Source organism: Syngnathus typhle, linkage group LG9 (assembly GCF_033458585.1).
Source record: "Syngnathus typhle isolate RoL2023-S1 ecotype Sweden linkage group LG9, RoL_Styp_1.0, whole genome shotgun sequence".
NCBI classification, from domain to species: Eukaryota; Metazoa; Chordata; class Actinopteri; order Syngnathiformes; family Syngnathidae; genus Syngnathus; species Syngnathus typhle.
Window position 1 is genome coordinate 13892070 of NC_083746.1, and position 20182 is coordinate 13912251.

The 20182-nt window shown below is 47.9% G+C and overlaps 1 protein-coding gene across 9 annotated transcripts in view; it reads right to left on the reverse strand.

The window, feature by feature from the left end:
- ifngr2 (interferon gamma receptor 2) overlaps positions 1-20182 on the reverse strand; it is a 149637-nt gene that overhangs the window by 23554 nt on the left and 105901 nt on the right. The gene's annotated exons all lie outside the window — the stretch shown is intronic.

A 20182-nucleotide genomic window follows, 5' to 3' on the forward strand; every position in this document is an offset into this window, starting at 1 on the left:
AATATAGTATTTACATGTTTGAAACTATTATTTAATGTTCTAATGATAACATATGCACATATGATTTAATATACATTTATTGATACAAAAAAATGTATGTACCGTATTTTTCGGACTAAAAATCGCTCCGGAATATACGTCGCATTAGCCATAAAATGCACAATAACGTGAAAAAAAACATATACAAGTCGCTCCAGAGTATAAGTCGCATTTTGGGGGATATTTATTTGACAAAATCCAACACCCAGAACAGACATGAACGAGCAACAACAGGCTAAACGATAGGTATGCTAACGTGACATAAACACAAACGAAGAGCTGAGAACGGGCCTGACGTAACATTCAGAGTTATTCAAGTAACTATTACATAAATTTAGTTTAAAATAAAGTTTATAAAACCATCTGTGTCACTCCAATTCATTAAATCCGTCAATCGTCCTTTATTCAAGATTCAAGAGTTTTTATTCGCCATGTTTGAGGGTGCCAAACAAGGAATTTGACTTCGGTAAAAACACACCCTCTGTTCAACATTTAGGTGACTAACAACACTCAGGACGTGAATAATGGCAAAAACAGTGTACACCAAGGGTGGGCAAACTACGGCCCGCGGGCCACATCCGGCCCACGGGACCGTTTAATCCGGCCCGCCAACCCTGAATAAATTGTATTATTAAACTTTTTTTGGGGTCATTTTGATGCAATGACTGCGTTTCTCCAGTAGACGAGGAACCGCTCGCCTGCGCATTTACTACCGGAAGCCGTGTCAGAAAGCTCGGTGCACACTCACAAGTGCGTGTACGTACTCAGTAGTACGGACATGGCGCACTCGCGCTCTATTTGTATCAGTCCCGAATTTAGAGCGTGGGCTGTGACGACAGCATTCCTGTAATTTTAGGTACTGTTTTACGCTAAAGCCACCCACAAACCTTCCCCTGGAATCCTTCTATTAAAATGAGTCGCCCAAGGAAAAGCAAGGTGGACACAGTGCCGAGTGTTTAAAAAAGAGTGGCCAATTTGGCTCGACGTACGCGACGTGACGTTCAGCCACATGAACGTCAACATCAACCCGTCACAGATCGAGGTAAACGGACCAACACCTCGGATCTTGCCTAAGAATTGCCACATCAAATTTTACTCCAGACTATGACGCACTAGCAAAAAAGGAGACCAACAACAAGGTTCCCAATGAAAATGAAGGGGAGGCTCTCAAGTTTGTTGTAAAAAAATGCATTTTGAATATGATTTGTACACATAGCAGGGATTGAAACTAGCGACCATTCTCATTTTCAAACAATGCAGGATGCTCAAGGACATTGATGCACCACCTGTTTGCGACTAATCTTAACCTGTAAAGTTCTTAAGGCTTACTTTAAGGAAGTGTTTTTTTAAGTCCCAATGATCGTCACACATGCAGGGAGGCAATGGGTCCCATTTTTATAGTCTTTGGTATGGTCTTAACTAGGGTGGATGTAATTTTTTTTGTTGGCGTTGATTTCTCCGACTGCCCGTAAAGGCACCACCGCGATCAGTTGCGGACACGTGAAAAAGGCGTGCGGACGTGAAAAAGGCGGCTCTGTATGGGAGAGACGTTGAAGAGGAATAAAAACACCCTTGGAAACCAAAACTTGCCCCCCGTCGTGACTCGGAGCCGCAACAAATGTTTCGGATTTGTGTAGGGTACATTGTGACAGACAGCAAACGAGCAGGTGATCGAGCAAGCGTCTGATACGAGAGCATTGCGGTCGTATGGAGCGTGTTTGAAGTGAACAGCAGAGACGAAAGGAACAAGGCAAAGTGTTGTGAAATAAAATATTACCTATAATACGCATTTTGTTATTTGCTGATTGAAACTGCTAATTAAACTGTGAATTGAACTAATAGGAAGAAAACAACTCTCGCTCTTTATATAGCTGACGTGTCTTGTGCATCCGTTCTGCGCATCGGATCCATAGTGCGCATGCGCAGTCATACTGCCTCCGTATGACGTCTGGTCCGCGATGGAGATTAAAAAACAAACAATATTTGACAATTACACACTATCAAGATTGCACCATCGCATCAAACGATGTGTCGTCAATTATGAATTTTACTGACTAAGTGTGTTGGGCAGGATGGCTGAATGCGATTGACAACAAGAAGAAAGGTGATTTCAAGTTTTATTTCGAGGGAGATTTGTCATGTCTCGTCTCCAGTTTTGCTATGTGTCTAGGTTGCCATAGTTTCTGTTCGCGTCGCCCCTCTCTTCCTGTGTCACCTCAATCAATGTAACGTGTTTTGTATTTAAGTCCTGTCTGCCCCTCGCCCTGTCTTTTTGTTCCACGTCTTTGTCAGTCCTGTTGTTGGTTTTGTTGTACCATGACTTTCTTTAAAAAAAAAAAAAAGTTTTTAAAAAAAAGAAAAAATTAAAAATATTTGTACCCATGTATAATGCGCACCCCAGATTTTAGGACAATAAATTAGTTAAATTTTGCGCATTATACACGGAAAAAAACGGTAGTATTACTGCGGATAGTGAGGGGTAAAAGTGGTGAAGGGTCTCGCCTGAAGTCTACTGTCATGTCATGGCATGTCAACAATGCCGGCTGGGTGCGCGCCGCTGACACTTCAAATTAGTGCACAGGCCCATATAACGATATACAAATTATATATTAAATAACTATTATATAAGCAATAATATTATCAAACCATATGTTTCACTCCAAATCATTAAATCCATCAATCAAATTCCTCATCCTTTGTCAACGCGTGCGAGGCTGACGTCAGCCTCGTCGTTATTCCACAGATCTAGTATATAACAATATTGTAGCGTTAAAAGTACAAGGAAAGACGTGGGTTTGGTAAACGGCTCTTTATTTAACAAAACAAGAGTTCAACGAGCCGACAACTACTGAAATGTAACGATAAAAACATATACAAGTTGCTACACGAAATAAAATATATCAAATACCTATAACATAAATAGTTCACCGCCACACGACCCCAAGCACCGGCGTGGACTTCCAGGCGTGTGGCGGCGTGGACTTCCATCCCCGGAGGTGGCACTTCCAGCCACGGAGGTGGAAGAGAGCTCCATAGAATAGGACCGGGCGTGCGTAAAAGCCATGTCCGAGCCCCATCCACATTCCCCGGACAGCCACCCGGCCGAGCGCTGGACCCCGACTTCCATCCACCGAGGTAAAAGAGAGCTCCGTAGAGCAGGACCGGGCGTGCGTAAAAGCCATGTCCGAGCCCCATCCACCATCCCCGGACAGCCACCCGGCCGAGCGCCGGCCGCCGACTTCCATCCACGGAGGTGAAAGAGAGATCCGTAGTGTACGACCGGGCGTGCGTAAAAGCCATAATAGTTTTTCAAACCTTCTGCGTCACTCCAAATCATTAAATCTGTCATGATTCGTCCCCGGTCACGTCCATGTTGTCATTGTTTTGTCCGTCTGTGTGCTCATGTCCGTGGATCATGTGTGCTTCTGTCATGTCTTGTCCCCAGTTTTGCTAGGTTGCCATGGTTTCTGTTCGCGTCGCCCCTCCCCTCCTGTGTTCCCTCAATCAATGTAACCGCGTTCACCTGCCTCGTATTTCGTGTTTTGTATTTAAGGCCTGTCTGCCCCTCGTACACTGTCGGATCATTGCTTGTCGATTGTTGCATGCAATCGCTGCTGTCACGGTAACGTCACCATGTTTTTCTGTTTCAAGTCTTGCCAGGTCAGTCCTATTATTTATGTCAGTCTACCAAGTTCGTGTTTTGAGTTTGTTCCAATAAACCCTGGTCAAAGCTGCACATGGTCGCCCTGCTCCATTTCCTCATCCGAAGCTTGACAGAATGATCCGACCAACACAGCGACCAGCGCTTGGACCCCCCTCCACCACCAGCTTCCGTTGTCCATGCCAAGCCAAGAAGCCAAAGCCAAGAAGCCAAAGCCAAGAAGTCAAAGCCAAGAAGTCAAAGCCAAGAAGTCAAAGCCAAGAAGTCAAAGCCAAGAAGTAAAAGCCAAGAAGCCAAAGCCAAGAAGCCAAAGCCAAGCGAAGCCAAAGCCAAGCGAAGCCAAAGCCAAGTGAAGCCAAAGCCAAGAAGCCAAGCGAAGCCAAAGCCAAAGCCAAAGCCAAAGCCAAAGCCAAAGCCAAGCCAAGCGAAGCCAAAGCCAAGCCAAGCGAAACCAGATCCACGCCAAGCGAAACCAAAGCCACGCCAAGCGAAACCAAAGCCACGCCAAGCGACCAAGCCACGCCAAGCAACCAAGCCACGCCAAGCAACCAAGCCACGCCAAGCAACCAAGCCACGCCAAGCAACCAAGCCACGCCAAGAAACCAAGCCACGCCAAGAAACCAAGCCACGCCAAGAAACCAAGCCACGCCAAGAAACCAAGCCACGCCAAGAAACCATGCCAAGCCGCCTTCGGCTACGCATGATCCAGCGGCCGACCCCCGACCCTGTCCCGTCGGCGCGGATGCTACGGCCGCCACCAATCTAGGCGGCGTGGATCCAGCGGCCGACCCCCGACCCTGTCCCGTCGGCGCGGATGCTACGGCCGCCACCAATCCAGGCGGCGTGGATCCAGCGGCCGACTCCCGACCCTGTCCCGACGGCGCGGATGCTACGGCCGCCACCAATCCAGGCGGCGTGGATCCACCGGCCGACCCCCGACCCTGTCCCGTTGGCGCGGATGCTACGGCCGCCACTATTCCAGGCGGCGTGGATCCAGCGGCCGACCCCCGACCCTGTCCCGTCGGCGCGGATGATACGGCCGCCACCAATCCAGGCGGCGTGGATCCAGCGGCCGACCCCCGACCCTGTCCCGTCGGCGCGGATGCTACGGCCGCCACCAATCCAGGCGGCGTGGATCCAGCGGCCGACTCCCGACGCTGTCCCGATGGCGCGGAAGCTACGGCCGCCACCAATCCAGGCGGCGTGAATCCAGCGGCCGACCCCCGACCCAGTCCCGACGGCGCGGATGCTGCGGCCGCCACCAGTCCAGGCGGCGTGGATCCAGCGGCCGTCACCCAGTCGGTCTTCGGAGGCGTGTGCAGTGCGGATTCCTCCCCGTTCCCTCCCGCCCCTTCTTGAACAGTTTTGGGGATTTTGGGACGTCGGGAGCCGTCCCTTGTGGGGGGGGTTCTGTCATGATTCGTCCCCGGTCACGTCCATGTTGTCGTTTTGTCCGTCTGTGTGCTGTCAAACGGGCACTTTTTATCGAAGTGCCTCCGGCTCCCTAGTAACGGGTTCAATAAGCCGGGGCGGAGGGACTCGTCCGTAGCTGACCACCCGAGTTAAATTAATTCTACCAGAATCAATGTAATTTCTATACGACGCCAACCCCTTTCAAGTCATCCGACGCGCAAGCCGAGTAACTCAATTCGAGACAAGTCGCCGGTATGACCGCGCCGTAATGATGGCTCCCTCCTGTTGTTTGATGCTGGTATTACGTTACGGATATATTTTAGATGCCTTTGTTAAGACCTCAAGGATTCGTTAATTCACTAGAGCGTCCTCGCCCTAGCTGAGCTCAAGATAACTACTTCGAACCAGATCTGACAATTCCTGATGTTAAGGATTAAAGCTGTCTTCACTTTAAAAAGAATTGAACGGATTTAAAGAATGACTATGATAGGGAAATAAAGACATTTTAAAGTTGTAATTACCGCATATAAAACCATGCTCGACATAGTTAATACGAAATAATCGATACCGAATTAAGGCTCAAGAAGAGATTTAATGAATAAGCAAGAAAAAGAATTGCAAGTCGAAAAAAACAAAATATCAAGACTCACCCAGACAGAACAAGAGAGGAGACTAAAGGTCTAAAATCCTATTTGGTTGAACAAGTCGAGTGATCGGCTCTCCTTTGTTCCAAAATCCGAATTATGTTTAAAAAAGAGGAAAGGTCTGGCCATGGGGAGAAAGTAAAAGTGGCAACTTCCCCTTTCCGCCAGGATCGGCTCTCTCCTCTGCTTTCCTCGAAGTTTAAAATTTGACAAAGTCCAATTCGAAGACTCTGGAAATTCATCTTAGTAGATTTTGGTTCAATCTCAAAAAGAATGCAAAATCCATCTTCGTTCTTTTACTCCGGGCAGCGTCACGGCCATCGCCCTGACTAGGAAGAAGCGCGCCCGCTCTGTGTCCGGGCAACCTATTTATAGGCTTCTGGTATTACCTCATTGGAATGACATCATCAGGTACGTCACGTGGCCTCCCTGGAAGTTTCTAGAAGTTTCGAGAATGTTCCTTAGCTGATGCCTGTCCAGGCCGGCTAGAAACCACTGGTTGTCTTGGCAACCTTGCTTCAAGCAGCAATCACCGGAAACAGGTGTTTCCTGTTTTGCTCGCTCTTTACTTCTAGTATCAGCCCTTAAGTCTCCTCTCAACTTAATGCCTTCAGGTATGGATGGAACACCAATGTTAAATACAGGTTGGACAAAACATTGCAACATGAATCACATATATCTTGTCTAATAAAGATCAATCTCAACACATAATAGTACTTAACACAATAATGGGTTCTTCCAACCTAAACACATATATTGATATTGCTCAAGCTGTTGCATCTTAAAATTATGGCATAGCAGATTCATATTCCAAAATTGTGCGTATCTACGTGTTTAAACAGGTTGTGTCCTCCCAATTGCTAACTATTTAATTTGTTAGATTTGTTCATTTCCATCAGGTCACCCCTATGTCAAGCTTTAACACCATCTCCTGGTGAAATTTTGAACTACTACATTTTTTGGGATAGCCAATGTGCCTGGGCCAAATTCACTACCTAATTTTACACCATCTCGTACCACCATGTCACTTGACAGTGCTCATGTCTGTGGATCATGTGTGCTTCTGTCATGTCTTGTCCCCAGTTTTGCTAGGTTGCCATGGTTTCTGTTCGCGTCGCCCCTCCCCTCCTGTGTTCCCTCAATCAATGTAACCGCGTTCACCTGCCTCGTATTTCGTGTTTTGTATTTAAGTCCTGTCTGCCCCTCGTTCACTGTCGGATCATTGCTTGTCGATTGTTGCATGCAATCGCTGCTGTCACGGTAACGTCACCATGTCTTTCTGTTTCAAGTCTTTCCAGGTCATTCCTATTATTTATGTCAGTCTACCAAGTTTGTGTTTTGAGTTTGTTCCAATAAACCCTGGTCCAAGCTGCACATGGTCACCCTGCTCCATTTCCTCATCCGAAGCCTGACAAAATCCTTCAAATCTTCGTGTCACTTACAAACAAAGCCGCTCATGATGCCGGTAGTACGTGGGGCCTTTCGTCATCCCGTGATTGAATCTTTGTCCTTTATGTAAACAACCGCCGCGCCGCTGACGTCACTTGAAATTCAAATTACAGAATTACAGTAATCCCTTGCTACATCGCGGTTCCACCTTTTTTTTTTTTGAATTTTGAAAATTTGTGAAATATTCACATATAAGTCGCTCCTCAGTATAAGTCGCCCCCCCACTCAAACTCCGAAAAAAACGCGACTTATAGTCCGAAAAATACGGTATGTTAAAAATGAGCGGGTGACTACTTCGTGGATTTTCACCTATCACAGGTGGTTTTAGAGTACAGTAATATACAGTAATCCTTATAGTTGTACTATGTTCATTTTGTTTTCACTTGTCAATTATTTAACAGAATGTCACTCTGATGAAGGCGGAAGGAAGTACAAGCCGAAACATGTCAGGTAATTCAACCTGAATATCTTGTTTGTGATAAAAGAACCAGTTAAATAATACAGTAATCCCTTGTTTATCGTGAATATTTTGTTCCAAAACCACCCCACGATAAGTGAAATCCGCGAAGTAGGGTCACCCTCTCATCTATCATTTTCTTGTGCGTCAATAAATGTATATGAAGCCATTTAAGTGCATATGTTGTATTAGAAGATTAAAAATTAGTTTCAAACATGTAGATAATACATTAATAGTATAAACAACATACAGAAGATTGTGTAAATACTGAAAATATAAATACTGTTTTTTTTCCATGTATAATGCGCCCCCATGTATAATACGCACCCTAAAAATGGCATGTCAATGCTGGAATAAAGTCTGTACCCATGTATAATACGCATCATTTTTAAGTCCCAATGATCGTCACACACGCATCTGGGTTTGGTGAAATTTGTCCTCTGCATTTGACCCATCCCCGTGTGATTTTGATCCATCCCCTGGGGGAGAGGGGAGCAGTGAGCAGCAGCGGCGCCGCGCTCGGGAATCATTTGGTGATCTAACCCCCCAATTCCAACCCTTAATGCTGAGTGCCAAGCAGGGAGGCAATGGGTCCCATTTTTATAGTCTTTGGTATGGTCTTAACTAGGGTGGATGTATTTTTTTGTTGGCGTTGATTTCTTCGACTGCCCGTAAAGGCACTACCGCGATCAGTTAGGTTAAAATGAAGAGAGGAAAGTGACGTGCGGACATGTGAAAAAGGCGGCTCTGTATAGGAGAAAAGTTGAAGAGGAATAAAAACACCCTTGGAAACCAAAACTTGCCCCTCGTCGTGACTGGAGCCGCAACAAATGTTTCGGATTTGTGTAGGGTACATTGTGACAGCAAACGAGCAGGTGATCGAGCAAGCGTCTGATACGAGAGCATTGCGTTCGTATGGAACGTGTTTGAAGTGAACAGCAGAGACGAAATGAACAAGGCAAAGTGTTGTGAAATAAAATATTACCTGTAATACGCATTTTGTTATTTGCTGATTGTATTAAAATATACCACCATCTTCGTTGGGGATTTTAATCATGCTAACCTGAAGTCTGTTTTTCCGAGGCTTCACCAGCATGTTGATTTTCCTACGCGTGGCGACAGCTTCCTGGACATGGTCTACTCTTCGCATAAGGGAGCTTTCAAAGCCGCCCCCCTCCCCCATCTTGGACTTTCGGACCATATCACTGTTATGCTTTTGCCCGCATACAGACAAATGGTGAGAACATCCAGACCGGTTCGCAAGCGGGTTCGGGTGTGGCCTGAGGGTGCCTCTGATGCGCTTCGTGACTGCTTTGGCTCTACTGACTAGGACATGTTTAGGAGGGCTGCCACTTGCGACCATCTGACAGACATTGAGGAGTATACTGACTCTGTTTCCTCCTACATCAGGAAGTGCATTGATGATGTGGCTCTCTCAAAATCCATCGTCACTCGGGCTAACCGGAAGCCATGGCTGACAGGGGCTGTCTTCGGGCTGCTGAGGGCCTGGGACAAAGCCTTTAGAGCGGGGGATGAGGCTGGCTTGAGGACTGCGAGGGCCGACCTGTCCCGGGGCATCAAAGAAGCAAAGAGGGCGTTCTCGTGCAAAATTACCGCCCACTTCAAGGACAGCAGGGACGCACGGAGCCTTTGGCAGGGCATTCAGACCATCACGGATTACAAGCAGAGCTGTGAAGGCGACGTCCGTCTGCTCAATGACCTTAACCGCTTCTTTGCTCGCTTCGACGCTCAGAACAGCACTTGCCCACTGAAGGCCACTCCCCCTTCACACGAGCTGCCCCTGTGCCTCTCCGCCGACAGCGTGAGGAGGGCGCTTGCCACTATCAACATCCGTAAGGCGGCGGGCCCTGACAACATCCCGGGTCGAGCGCTGAAGGACTGCGCTGGTGAGCTGATGGGTTTCTTCACGGACATCTTTAACATTTCCCTGCAGCAGGCCATCGTCCCGTCGTGTTTCAAAGCTGCCACCATCGTACCTGTGCCGAAGAAACCTGCTCCGTCCTGCTTCAATGACTACCGCCCCGTGGCACTTACGCCCATCATCATGAAGTGCTTTGAGCGGCTTGTCATGGAGCACATCCGATCCGTTCTCCCCCCCACCATTGACCCCTTCCACTTTGCGTACCGAGCCAAACGGTCCTCTGAGGATGCCATCTGCTCTGCCCTCCACTCGGCCCTCACCCACCTGGAGAGAAGGGACTCGTATGTGAGATTGTGGGACTTCAGTTCTGCCTTCAACACCATTGTGCCACAACGCCTCATCAGCAAACTTAACAAGCTGGGCTCTCAGTACCTACCTCTGCAACTGGCTACTGGACTTCCTCTGTCAGAGGCCACAGGTGGTACGTGTTGGCGCCAAAATCTCCGCCAGCATCACGCTGAGCACGGGGGCTGCGTGCTCAGTCCGCTGCTCTTCACCCTCCTGATGCATGACTGCACTGCAACCTACAGCGAGAACCGCATAGTGAAGTTTGCTGACGACACGACTCTGGTGGGTCTCATCACCAAGGGAGACGAGACTCAATACAGGCTGGAGGTTGACCTTCTGACCACGTGGTGCAGGGACAACAACCTCCTGCTGAACGTCGACAAGACCAAGGAGATTGTTGTTGACTTCCGGAAGGGTCACACCCAACACCTGCCGCTGACCATCGACGGTGCTGTGGTGGAGAGAGTGAGCAGCGCCAGGTTCCTGGGGGTGCACATCAGTGAGGATCTCTCCTGGTCCACCAACACCGCATCACTGGCGAAGAAAGCCCAGCGCCGCCTGTACTTCCTGCGTAAACTCAGGCGAGCGCTCCTCCGGCCGTCATGACTACATTTTACCACGGCACCATAGAGAGCGTCCTCTCCAGCTGTATTGCTGTTTGGGGTGGTGGCTGCACTGACTACAACTTGATGGCCCTGCAGCGCATAGTGAGCACGGCTGGTAAGATTATCGGTGCTTCGCTCCCCTCCTTGAAGGACATTCAAACCTCCCCTCTCACCCGCAAGGCGACCACGATTGTGAGTGATGTGAGTCACCCCGCTCACTCTTTGTTTGATCTTCTGCCCTCTGGGAAGAGGTACAGGAGCCTGCGCTTCGCACCACCAGACTCTCCAACAGCTTCATACTCCAGGCTGTTAGGATCCTTAACTCGCCCCCCCTTTCTGCGTAGCGTCCTGTACTTTGTGCCATGCTTACTGTCTGCTGTATGCACAACTGTCTTAGTTTTGCTCGTCTTATTTATTGGGTAATTTGTTTATTATTTGTTCATCACTCATTTTATTTATTTATTATTTATTGTTTGTGCCTTCTTGTTTTTATTTTGTGTCGTCTACTTGTATGTCTATCGTGTACTGTCTCTCGTCACCGTGGGATAGAGGGAACAAAATTTTGGTTTCTTTATGTGTGTTGACTTTGACTTTCACATTCATTGTCAGTCAAGAAGAGAAGAGGACTATTCGCATCGGATCCATAGTGCGCATGCACAGTTATACTGCCTCCGTATGACGTCCAGTCCAGGATGGAGATTAAAAAACAAACAATATTTGACAATAACACAGGTTTCTGTTCCTGTCTTTGGTAAGTTCACCCTGTCTTTGTTCCACGTCTTTGTCGGTCAGTCCTGTTGTTGGTTTTGTTAGGGAGTTATGTTAGTTTACCAAGTCTGTGTTTTGAGTTCCTCCAATGAACCCTGGTCCAAGCTGCACTTGGTCGCCCTGCTCCTTTCCACACTCCATCCGTGACAAGATTTCCTTCAAAAATTGTTGTACCATGATTTTCTTCAAAAATAAAGAAATAAAAATTTTAAAAATTTAAAAGTTTTTACCCATGTATAATGCGCACCCCGGATTTTAAGACAATAAATTAGTCAAATTTTGCGCATTATACATGGAAAAAACGGTATTATACGTGTGTGTGTGTTTGTGTGGTTCTGCAACAGCACGTAAATTTTTGTCGTCACACAACACTAGTAGACGGCACACATCACATAACTAACTGCGCATAACGGTCCCGCTATACTAAATAACCATAAATGAAATACTCTCGGCAACACACGAAACATAAGTCATCGAGACAACAAAATACATTTGCTGGTGACCGTTAGTCGCCTTGCCGCTGCGTAACGGCTACTCGTACAATGCGAGGCAAACTTAAAGGAGCGCGCCGAAGCTATCAATCAAACGGCGCACACACAAAACAAACCGCGACCAGACAAATGACACAACAGTAGACAGGAGTAACAATGAAATGTACATATATACTCATTTTGTGTCAAAGACGCATACGAGCAACATACTCGGTCGATATCAGCAACCTGCGCACAAGCTCCAACAATCGCAATAAACTGAGGTAACTCAAGCGAGACTCAAGGCGCGGTGACGTAACTTTCCAACATTTTAACATCAACATAGGAACCTTTCCAACAGCTATTTTTATTTTTCTTCTTTGTGACAGGCTTTGGCCTGGGGAGTTAAGTTCAGCATTCTGATATCTGGCGCCATCTAGGGTTGTGAATGGGTATAATGTCTGGACCCCGAATGTAAGATGACCCTCACTTCCATCCATCCATTTTCTGTACCGCTTAGTCCCTACGGGGGTGGCGGGTGTGCTGGAGCCTATCCCAGCCATCATCGGACAGTAGGCGGGGGACACCCTAAACCGGTTGGCAGCCAATCGCAGGGCACACAGAGACAAACAACCATTTGCACTCGCACTGACACCTAGGGACAATTTGGAGTGCTCAATTGGCCTACCAAGCATGTTTTTGGGATGTTGGAGGAAACCGGAGTGCCCAGAGAAAACCCACACAGGCCCGGGGACAACATGCAAACTCCACACAGGGAGGGCCGGAGGTGGAATCGAACCTGCACCCCCCTAACTGTGAGGCGGGCGTGCTACCCAGTGCGTCACCGCCCTTGACCCTCACTTTTCCAGTCTTATTTCAATGCAAAAAACATCGTCTCATATTCGGGCCAATACAGTGTATATATACTACATATGTCATCATCATTGGCGGGCACTCGGGACGAATCTGACTGTGGTGGTGGTGATGCTCGGTATCCTGGCTTCCTCCAGAACGCTGATGTTTGTGCATCTGTCCTCCCATTTGATCCTGAGTATTTTCCTCAAGGTCCTCTGGTGGTGTTGTTCAAGAGCTCTTAGGTGCCTGCTGTAGGTTGTCCATGATTCTGCCCCATAAAGTAAGGTGGGGAGAACCACAGCTTTGTAAACCAGGAGCTTGGTGTCAACCCGAAGGTCTCTGGCATACGCTCCACTGGCACAGCTCAGGCGATGGTTGACCTCAGAGTCAATGTCCGTTTTGGAGGAGAGAAGGCTGCTGAGGTAGGGGAAGTGGTCAACATATTCAAGTGCAGTGTTGTCCACATTTAACATGGGCGGAGTAGATGGCTGGTCGGGTGGGGGTTGATGTAGCACCTGGGTCTTCTTGATGTTCACTGTCAGACCCAGGGCCCTGTATGCCTTAGCAAAGGAGTTCAGGATGCCCTGGAGGTCTTCTGCAGAGTGTGCTGCAATGGCATTATCGTCTGCATACTGGAGCTCCACAATCGTGGTGGTTCTGATCTTGGTTTTGGCTTTGAACCTGTTAAGGTTGAAGAGGCTGCCATCAGTTCTGTACCAAATTGGGATTCCCTGTGGTAGTTCTTCGTCAATGAGTTGGAGTATGGCGGCAATGAAGACAGAGAACAGGGTGGATGCAATGATGCATCCCTGTTTGACCCCTGTCTCTATGTACAGTGAAAGGCTCAGTCAAGGAGCTGTTGTTGAGCACTGTGGCTGTCATTCCGTCATGTAATAATCGCAGTATTCTGACGTATTTATCTGGGCAACCATTCCTCAGAAGGATGCTCCATAGGGCCTGGCGATCCACTGTGTCAAAGGCCTTTGTCAGGTCTATGAAAGCCATGAACAAAGGCTGTTTACGCTCACGGCATTTCTCTTGGAATTGGCGTGCTGTAAAAATCATGTCTGCAGTGCCTCTAGATGGACGGAAATCGCACTGCGATTCTGGGAGAACTTCCTCAGACAGTGGCAGTAGGTTATTGGCAAGAACACGAGCAAGTACTTTGCCAACTATTGAAAGGAGGGAGATGCCCCTACAGTTTCCACAATTTGCTTTGTCCCCTTTCTTGAAAATTGTCACTATCAGAGTGTCCCTGTGCTCCGGGGGAATACTTATTTTTCCCAGACCGTCAGAAAGAGGGAATGGAGGTGGCGCTGGAGCTCTGGTCCACCTTCCTTTAGGACCTCAACTGGGATCCCATCTGGCCCTGAGGCCTTGTTGTTCTTCAGGCTACTGATGGCATCTTGGACCTCAGCAGAGATGGGACCAAGTCACACATGTGCAAGTCTCAAGTAAGTCTCAAGTCTTAACCTTCAAGTCTCAAGTAAGTCCCAGGTCATTTTTTTCTTGGGCAATTCAAGTCCTTAAATAGGTCAAGTCAAGTCCAAGTCAAGTCCTTAAATAGGTCAAGTCAAGTCCAAGTCAAGTTAACTGTAGTTTTTATTTATTAACTTGCTCCATATTAAATCATGTTAACTTAATTCAGTTTCATCATCATATTCATTGCATTAAAGCTATATATACACATCTATTTAGATAAATGAAAAGCACTTACTTGGCAGAATGGCTCTTCAAATGACGGACAAAGTTTGAAGTTGTCGTCTGGCTGTCCGAAATGTTTTTGTTGCATATCTCGCACTGTGCTGTCCGTCTTTTGCCGTCATAAAAGTAATTGCGATAGCCGAAGGTGATGACTCGCGGTACCACTCCCGCTGACATGTTTGTGCTTGTTTGATATAAAGGGGCGTGATTCTCCAATAAACACGTTCGGTAGGTAGAAAGGGCACGACTGATTGATTGACAGGGTAGTGATCCAATCATGACAACGCCATTCTCAGCCTGCGCTCCTACCATGTTATCGATATTTTTTAAAATGTATTATTAATTTTATATTCAAACTGAAAACAAATTCAAGTCATCGTGTCTCAAGTCAAGTCAAGTCCCGAGTCTTTAACTTTCAAGTCCAAGTCGAGTCTCAAGTTTTTTCATTTTTTGTTAAGTCAAGTCACAAGTCATCAAAACAGCGACTCGAGTCGACTCGAGTCCAAGTCACAGTGACTCGAGTCCCCATCTCTGGACCTCAGCTACTGTGGGAGGTTCACCCATGTCTTCCCTGAGGGATTTGACTGAGGAAATCTGACTGAGTTGTGCTGTCACGGTTGAGGAGTTCCTGAAAGTGCTCTCTCCACCGGTTGTTTATGGACTCATTGTCCTTCAACAGCTCTTGTCCGTCTTTAGAGTGTAGGGGGTTTTGGCCGCGATGGTTTGGGCTGTAGACAGCCTTAATAGCGCTGAAAAAGCCTCTGGTGTCACCAGAGTCGGCCAATCTCTGGATTTCCAGTGCCCTTTGTGTCCACCAGGATTTTTTAGTCTGTCTCACCCGGCTCTAGACGTCAGCCTTATTCCTTATTCTTATTATTATTATATTATTCTCAGGATCTTATTCCTTTGCAGGTGATGTCATTTTGCCAGACACAAAAGGTTTCCCTTTTCTTGGAGATGAGCTGTTCTATCTCTGTGTCGTTCTCATCAAACCAGTCCTGATGCTTTCTGGACTTGTACCCGAGAGTGGCACTGCAGGTATCGAGGATGGAAGACTTCAGCAGGCTCCAGTGTTCTTCAATCTCCTCAGGGTATTCTTGATTAAGGGTTTCTCCAAGAGAGGCCTGAAACAGCTGCAGGGCGGCAGTTTCGTTCAGGGTCTCAAGGTTTAGTCTCTGCCGGCTCAGTTTCTTTTGCAATCTCCTCTTCCTCTTGAGTCTGATGGACATCGTGGATCGTATCAGGTGGTGATCTGTCCAGCAGGCCTCTGAATCCATCATGACTTTTGTGACGCTCACGTCGCGCTGATCCCTGGCTTAGACAATGACAGTCAATAAGATGCCATTGTTTAGAACGAGGGTGTCTCCATGAACCCTTGAGTTTGTTTTTCTGGCGAAAGATGGTATTGGTGATGGAAAGGTCGTATTGAGCACCTTTGCTAAGAAGCAAAACCCTGTTGGAGTTGATGTTTTCAATGCCTTCCTTTCCAATGGTGCCCTTCCAGAGGTGGTGGTCTCGGCCCACTCTGGCATTGACATCTCCCAATATAATAATTTTGTCCTTCTTGGGGATTTTTGACAATACCTCATCCAGACAGGCATAGAAGGCCTCTTTTTCTTCCTCATCAGAAACGAGGGTAGGTGCATAAGCACTAAGAACTGTTGCCGCCTGGTTGTTGGTCAGCACCAGACGGAGGGTCATCAGGCGCTCACTGATTCCCACAGGGAGTTCAGAGAGCTGACAATCAGTTGGTTCTTCAGGGCAAAACTAACCCCATGGATCCTAGGCTCATCTGTGGCCTTTCCTTTCCAGAAGAAAGTGTATCCACCCTTTTCCTCCTTCAGATGACCTTCCTCTGCCCGTTGGGTTTCTGAAAGAGCAGCTATATCAATCCAGCATCTTCTCAGTTCCCTGGCAATGATGGCGGTTCTCCTTTCCGGCCTATCACTGGTTACACTGTCCATTAGTGTGGGCACATTCCATGCTCCAAAATTCATGTTGGAGTTCTGTGTTTTTGACCGCATATTGGTGATCCCTCTGAAAGCGGTAATCCAGTCGGGAGGTTTGAGGCAGGCTATGTTTAGGGCACCTTTCTCCGTCAGGGGTGAGCAGAGTGGATCTTAAAAAGGGCTGCTCAGTCATGGATCCAGCTACCACAGAGCTCTTTCTGCCTCGGTCCAAGAGCCCAACGGTCATCTAACATCCACTGCCTGATGTGCCATTTACTGGTCACCACAGGACTTTAATCCGGGATGTAAGGTGGATTCCCTGAAAAAGACGCCTGTGCGTGACTTTGTTTAAAGTGGGGAGACTGGTGCACCGACAGTCACCACACTGACCTTGACAGATCGGGGTCAGAATCCAGTGGCAAGGAGACCAAGACGACTGGTGACCCTTTTCTGCTGCAGCCTTCATCCGCCTTCTCAGCCGTTGTGACGCCTCCCCTTAGGTCAACCATCATCCTCTGCCTGGTCCACCGTTGAGGTCTTCACTATTTACTAGGGGTGTAAATCGCGGGTTTTGTCACAATACGATATATCGATACAAAGAATCACGATACGATATTTGCAGATATCTTAAAGCCTGCTGTGATTCATTCACGATACATCACGATATGGTGCTCTACGATCGATATAGAACAATATCCTGATTTATAACAATTCATACGCAAAATTAACAAGGTACTGCAAACTCTTTATTTAGGAAATTACAAGAGTATTGTAGTATACAAAGTGCTTATTTGAACACTGAACTTTATCAAATTCCTATATTTTTTCTCATATAAGTAAGTAAAAAAATGACTTGAAACCCAAAGGGGAGCAAATTTCCTCGTCTTTTTGGACACTAGCCATAGCATCAGCCCAGGAGCCGCGTAGTTGTCGGCTCCCCTTTCACGTGCACACACACACACACACACACACACACACACACACACACACACACACACACACACACACACACACACACGCACACACGCACACACACACACACACACACACACACACACACAAACACACATTCAGGACTGTCTCAGAAAACTAGAATATTGTGATGAAGTTCTTTATATTTTCTTTAATGCAATTAAAAAACCAAAAATGTCATACATTCTGGATTCATTACAAATCAACTGAAATATTGCAAGCCTTATATTATTTCAATATTGCTGATTTATGGCATACAGCTTGAGAAAACTCAAATATCCTATCTCACAATATTTGAATATTTCCTCAGACCAAGTAAAAAAAAAAATTTAAAACAGCAAAACAAAATCAAACATTTGAAAATGTCCGTTAATGCACTCAGTACTTGGTTGGGAATTCCTTTGCACGGATTAGTGCAACCAATGCGGCGTGGCATGGAGGCAATCAGCCTGTGGCATTGCTGAGGTGTTATGGATGCTCAGAATTCTTCAATAACGGCCTTTAGCTCATTTGCATTGTTGGGTCTGGTGTCTTTCAGCTTCTTCTTCACAATACCCTACAAATTCTCTAATGGGGTTCAGGTCAGGGGAATTGGAAGGCTAATTGAGGGCAGTAATGCCATGGTCAGTACACCATTTACTGGTGGTTTTGGCACTGTGGGCAGGTGCCAGAACATGCTGGAAAATGAAATCATCATCACCATAGAGCTTTTCAGCAGACGGAAGCATGTAGTGCTCTAAAATCTGCATTTACTATGGCTTTGATGAAACACAGTGGACCAAGCTGCTGACATGGCTCCCCAAACCATCGCTGACTGTGGGAACTTCACACTGGATTTCAAGCAACTTGGATTTTGCTCCTCTCCAGCCTTTCTTAAGACTCTGGCGCCTTGACTTCCAAATGAAATACAAAACTTGCTTTCATCTGAAAAGAGGACTTTGGACCACTGCAACTTTCCAGTGCTTCTTTTCCATAGCCCAAGTCAGACGCTTCTTTCGTTGTCTTGAGTTCAGAGGTGGCTTGACCATGGGAATACGGCTATTGTAGGCCATATCCCGGACACGTCTGTGAACAGTGGCTTTTGATACCTAAACTCCAACTTCAGTCCACTCTCTTTGAAGCTCCCCCAAATTCTGGAAGCGACTCTTCTTCACAATGCTGTTAAGGCTGCGGTCATCTCTCTTGTTTGTGCAGCGTTTCCTGCCACATTTCCCCCTTCCAACAGAGCTTTTGTGGATGTGCTTTGAAACTGCACTCTGTGAACAGCTTGCTCTTTGAGAAATTTCTTTTTGTGTCTTACCCTACTGATGGAGGGTGTCAATGATGGTCCTCTGGACAGCAGTCAGATCAGCAGTCTTGCCCATACTTGTGATTTAGTTTATTGAACTAAACTGAGTGTTTTTCAAGGCTCAGGAAACCCACACCTTCCGGTCCCCCTTCTTAAAGAGGGGAACCACCACCCCAGTCTGCCAATCCAGAAGCACTGTCCCCGATGTCCACGCGATGTTGTAGAGACGTGTCAGCCATGACAGCCCCACAACATCCAGAGGCCTTAAGAAATCCGGGCGGATCTCATCCACCCCGGGGCCTTGCCACCGAGGAGTTTTTTAACTACCTCAGTGACTTCGACCCCAGAGATTGGAGAGTCCGCCTCAGAGTCCCCAGGCCCTGGTTCCACAATGGAAGGCGTGTAGGTGGAATTGAGGAGGTCTTCGAAGTATTCTCCCCACAGACACACGACATCCCGAGTCGAGGTCGGCAGCACGCCATCTCCACTGTAAACAGTGTTGACGTTGCACTGCTTCCCCCTCCTGAGACGCCGGATGGTGGACCAGAATTTCCTCGAAGCCGTCCGGAAGTCATTCTCCATGATCTCGCCAAACTCCTCCCACGCCCGGGTTTTTGCCTCAGCAACCGCCGAAGCCGCGTTACGCTTGGCCATCCGGTACCTGTCAGCTGCCTCCGGAGTCCCGCAGGCCAAAACGCTTCGATAGGACTCCTTCTTCAGCTTGACGGCATCCCTTACCGCCGGTGTCCACCAGCGGGTTCGGGGATTGCCGCCACGACAGGCACCAATGACCTTACGGCCACAGCTCCGGTCGGCCGCCTCAACAATGGAGGCGCGGAACAAGGTCCACTCGGACTCAATGTCCCCCGGCTCCACCGCGACGTGGGAAACGCCCTGCCGGAGGTGGGAGTTGAAGCTCTTCCTGACAGGGGATTCCGCCAGACGATCCCAGCAGACCCTCACAGAACGTTTGGGTCTGCCAGGTCGGACCGGCATCTTCCCCCACCATCGGAGCCAACCCACCACCAGGTGGTGATCAGTTGACAGCTCCGCCCCTCTCTTCGCCCGAGTGTCCAAAACATGCGGCCGCAAATCCGATGACACGACTACAAAGTCGATCATCAAACTGCGGCCTAGGGTGTCCTGTTGCCAAGTGCACACATGGACACCCTTATGTATGAACATGGTGTTCATTATAGAAAATCCGTGTTGAGCACAGAAGTCCAATAATAGAACACCGCTCGGGTTCAGATCGGGGGGTCCGTTCCTCCCAATCACGCCCTTCCAGGTCTCACTGTCATTGCCCATGTGAGCATTGAAGTCACCCAGTAGAACGATGGAGTCCCCAGAAGGAGTGCTCTCCAGCACTTCCTCCAGGGACTCCAAGAAGGGTGGGCACTGTGAGCTCCCGTTTGGTGCATAGACACAAACAACAGGACCTGTCCCCCCACCCGAAGGCGGAGGGAGGCTACCCTCTCGTTCACTGGGGTGAACCCCAATGTGCACGCGCTCAGCCGGGGGGCAATAAGTATACCCACACCTGCTCGACGCCTCTCACCGTGGACAACTCCAGAGTGGAAGAGAGTCCAGCCCCTCTTGAGAGGGCTTGTACCGGAACCCAAACTGTGCGTGGAGGCAAGTCCGACTATATCTAGTCGGAACTTTTCTGCCTCGCACA